Consider the following 5203-nt stretch of genomic DNA (forward strand, 5'->3'; position numbering starts at 1 on the left):
TTATCCAGCATGTATGTCAGCAGTTTGGTGATAAGAAGACTCCGTAAGAGTGTGTCAAAGTCCTTGTTAAAGTCAAGGTATACACCATCCACTGCCCCCTGTCTCCCCCTTTGTCTGCAGCACCAGCACTCATCTTGTCATAGGAAGTTGGTCTGGCATGATTTGTGCATGCTAAATCTATGTTGACCGCTCCCAATCACCTTTTTGTCCTTCAAGTGTCTGAAAACAGCTTCCAAGAGGATTTATTCCATCACCTATCCAGTCACCGAGGTGAGGCTGACTAGCTCATAGTCCCCTGGATCTTCCTTCTTGCCATTTTTGATGATGGGTCTGACATTTGGTTTTTTTGTCATTGGGAACCTCCTCCAAAATTCATGACCTTTTGAAGAGGCTAGACAACAGCCTTTCAATGACATCAGCCAGCTCCATCAGCACCCTCAGATGCATTCCATCTGTTCGCACAGATTTGTGTATGCCTAATTGGCTAATCCTGTCTTTGGATAATGGAGTTGGTATTTCACCCTCTTTTCTCTCTTGAAAAGGGAAAAAGGTAAAGTAGACATTCAAGCATTATTAGAAAACAATGCAGCACACACTCAGATATAATGTTAATGATACATTTTCCATCTCTTTGCCCAGTTAGGCCCAAATGCCACTGAAACAAATCTGACAACTTCTATCAGGAGATTGTAGTATTTTAAGGCTTTTGAAAATAAATACAAAGCAGCTATTAAGACTTCAATGTACATATTCTGTGAAACTCAAGGGCAGTGAAGAGATTTGTCAGTAAATGTATACAACACAAAAAGATAGAGCCCTTGGTAAAAGGAGCTGAAGAATCTGGGATACTCACATATGCTGATAAAACCACTGTGATTAACAACCCTCACCTGCTCAGATAAATAAGAAATACTTCTGGCTGGAATTAATGAATAAAGAAAAGCCAACAAAACTGAGATGGCAAGTTTGTGCTTGAAAAAGTGACTACATTAAAAGAAGAATGAGGTTTGGATAAATCCATACGTGCACAGTCAATAAACCCAGCTACAGAATATCTTTTAAGCAACACACATTTTACATACCTTATTTTTCTTGTTAATAGCATTACATATTTTCATAACTTCAGTTCTCCTCTGTCCAATTTGTACATTAAACTTGCTAGGTTGTCTTTTTTAGTTCAGCTCCTAATTTATGATCATTAGGTTTTGTTCATGTTCTACTTTTGCAAGGCAAATCATGTTATCTTCGTATAACACTTGTAGTTTAGAAATAAGAAAAATTTGATTACTACTAAATATAGCATTATTTCTGTCCACAAGAATGTTTCAGCACTCACCTTAAAGATACAACTTTGAACTTTTCTTTTACAAAGGCAGTACAGCTCAGTAAAGGAAAATGACATTAATTACAATAAGAAAATTATATAAAAGGAACAAACCATAGCATAAAAACACAAGGTAAGATTACAGATCAAACTACTGTAAAAATAATGTAACCAGCAATATTAAATAATTGTAATAAATGTTAATCAATTAACTCACTTTTATGTAAAGTTTAGGATAGGCTATTCAGGAATTTTATGGATTTTGGTTTCTGTTTTTTCATTTTAATATAAGCAATCAGAAGTAGACAAGTGAAGTCATGTGTTAACCTTCCAAATGTTTATTATTAAAATGAAAAAATCTTGGTTTAGGAGTGTCTGTTATCTTTATAAGACAGAACTAAAATATTAATCAAACTTTGGGAAAATATCCAAATTATTTTAGGACGTTTGGAGTTTATCAGGTACAGTTGAGATTCTGAAAATACATGGGTCTAAATAAAGGAAGAGTTATCTTACAAATCTACAGTTTTATAAATACATGCATATTTTACACACACATACAGAAACAATTTCAGAAACTGGATCCAAATTGTGGGTAAGGTAACCATTATTTGCTATAATCATGCGATACAAATAAAAATGCTCAGAAAAAACTATATATTTTATATTATACATTTTGTATTTTATTTTCCATGTAATGGTCTACTATTGAGTTCATTAAAACAATTAGCATTAGGATTCTGACAAACTCAAAAGTACTATGGTGTTAAAATAAAAAAAAAAAAAAATGACATAACTCTGAAGAAGCCTTTGGTGAGCACATACCCAAAATGAAGTACTTTTATGCCAACATTATGAGCCTTTGTTCATTTGTTTCTGGTAGGCAGAACTGTAGTGCTTACTCCACAGTATATACTATAGCGGAGCAGATGCAAAGATGTGCCTGCATCACATAACTGGAAATGATGAATTTGATATAGTCCTGTTTGCCCTTCCTTTCATTGCTTTTTCTTCTGAACCATCACAGATAATCTTTTATTCTGTCCTTAATTTTCTGATGACACTCCATAACTAGGTTTATGAATCTTTGATTCATGCAATCCTTCATCTTTCTAATGTGGCTGGGGGAACCACCATTTTTTACAGGATTCATAAGCTAACAAATCATGCCCAGAAGTCATATGGATCTTTAATTATTGTGTGATTAACACTGAAAATTAGTTGGCTCTAATAAAATCATTTGGGCAAATATAATCCCTGAATCCTTTTAAAATACAACAAATCAATACTGTTTAGCATTTCATCAATTCTGAAACATCTGGGCAAATGTCATCCACCTTGGTATTGGTGTGTTGTACTTTCCACCATTTAATTGAATGGAAAGCTCAAAAATTGTTAAACTGAATGAGGAAGCAAACACCTGGAAAAAGCAAGGAAGACATAATAAAGTGTCTATTATTTGATTGGCAATGCACAAATTAATGTTTTCAGCACACCACCAAGTGTGTCAATAGCAAAATACTTTACACCCTGAATAAATTCACTAAAATACTATTTCTAAATTATATATTTTAATCTTAGTAGGAAATATTTTTAATCACTTATTTTAATGTGCCTTTTAGCTTATACTTCTCACATAAGTACCAACATGTATTAGATGTCTAATCTTCATATCCATTGGAGACCTAGGCAGTAAACTGAACTGAAATGTTCTGAACAGCTAGCTATTCAGCTGACCAAAGTGTCTACTTAAGAATGAGAAAAATTGGTCTAATTTCCATTAAACATTTTGTCTCTTCATGGGAACACAAGCATATTCCCCATGTGTCAATAACTACAGGTAGACACCTAAATTTAGAGGTGAATTTAGAGATGTATCCCATCAGCATGAATTCAAAAGATTCTAAAAGTAAATAAATTATTTATATCTTTCAGGCACCAAGGTGTTTTTCCTTCAATTATTTATCCTGCATGCTTATCTCCTTCAGAACTCTTCCACATTCACCTTCACTCTTCAGTGTCCACATTAAATAACAGACTGTGAACTGTCAAAGTTTAAATCTTTGTCTAAAAATCATTTCTATTTTCATAGTTGTGATGAAATGTGCAGCAAAGGTGTTTTGCAAGTCCCTTAAGCAATCCTTGTATAATACCAAGGATGTAATTTGCCTCAACTTTAGCAAAGGTTTCAACACTGCCTCCCACAATATCTGCGTTAAGTCATTTTGGTCTGCATAGATGTACAGCTAGATGGATAAAAACTGGTTGAATTTGTGGACTAATAGGGTAGTAGTTAGTGGGTCATCCTCTAACTGGACACCAGTAACCAGTGTAGTACCACAGGAGTCTGTACTGGGATGTCTCTTTAATATCTTGATCAACAACCCAGAGAAGGCAATGGAGTGCACTCTTATCAAGTTGCTAGATGACACCAAACTGGGGAGACAAGTCAATAGAGTTGAGAGCAGGGCTGCTATTCAGTGGGATCTGAACATGCTGAAGGAATGGACAGACATGAACCTTATGATATTCTACAAAGCTAAGGCCAAGTCCTACACCTAGGAAGCTAGAACTCGTTGCACTGGTAGATGCTGGGGATGGGCTGCCTGAGGAGCAGCTCTGCTGGAAAGGACCTGCAGCTTTTGGCAAGTTGAACATGAGCCAGAACTGTGCCCAGGTAGCAAAAAAGGCCAACAGCATCCTGGGCTGTATTAGCAGGAGCACAGGCAGAAGACTGAGGGAACTTATTACCCCCCTTTACTCAGCACTCATGAGATGATATCTGTGTCTAGTTCTGAGTTCCCCAGCAGAAAAAAATACAAAGATCAACTAGAATGAGTTCATTGACGGGCGATTATCAGAGACCTGGAGCTCTTGCCCTGTGAGGAGAGGCTGACAGGGCCTTTTGTTATGGTTGGAGAAGAGATGGCTTTGGAGGTACCTCACAGCAGCTTTCCAATAACTACAGCAAGGTTATTAAGATGGAGTCAGGCTTTTTGCAATAGTGCATGGTGAGAGGATGAAAGGCAACAGACATTATTTGGAACAAGGCAGCTTTAGAATGAAGAATCTTCATGAGGAGAATCAAGCACTGGAAGAAGTTGTGTTAGGCTGTGCAAAGCCCTGCACAACTTGTTCTGACCTCATAGCTGAGCCTGTTTTGAGCAGTAGGTTGGACCAGAGACCTTCTGAGGTCCCTTCCAAGTTGAATTTTCCTATAATCCTATCATTTGATGATTCTACATAATTTAATTTTGTTAAAGACACGGTCTTCTTGTGATTGTCAGATATACTAGCATAAAGAGTTCACATCTGTCAGCACATATTGCAGTTCTTTTCTGTGCTTAAGATAACAAAACAACCATAGGACCATGTGGTTTCCATCAGAAAGTGCTGACTTTTTAATAGAGCAAAACAAGGATGACTTATACAGTACAGCTTCCTGTCACATTTACAAGGATTCCCTGTACAGGACACTGTTCTCAGGTACTGGCTGTTTGTAAATGTGAAACACAGTTACTTGAGTGTCTGTTTAAATTAAGCCCATATGCTGAGATATCAGCTCCCTGAGGTCCAGAACGTATGGATACCTACTGTCATTCCCAACACTGACAGACATTCCACATGTAATGTAATTAAATTTAGATGTCTAGCCTTAAATAAAGATGGTTCATGGGCTGCAACCAAGTCAAAGATGTTACAGTATTACTTAATCCACTCTCTGTGATATGAGGACCCCAAAATAACTCACATTACCTGGACTCGCTTGGTATACAGAAACTACTGTTCTGGAAATTTGTGACAGATAAAATAAATATAATTTTGATTATACTAGAACCAACATCTACATCATAAATTTTCCTGATAACTGCTTTTCTG

The sequence above is a fragment of the Aquila chrysaetos genome, chromosome 4 (genome assembly GCF_900496995.4).
Source record: "Aquila chrysaetos chrysaetos chromosome 4, bAquChr1.4, whole genome shotgun sequence".
In the NCBI taxonomy this organism is placed as follows: Eukaryota; Metazoa; Chordata; class Aves; order Accipitriformes; family Accipitridae; genus Aquila; species Aquila chrysaetos.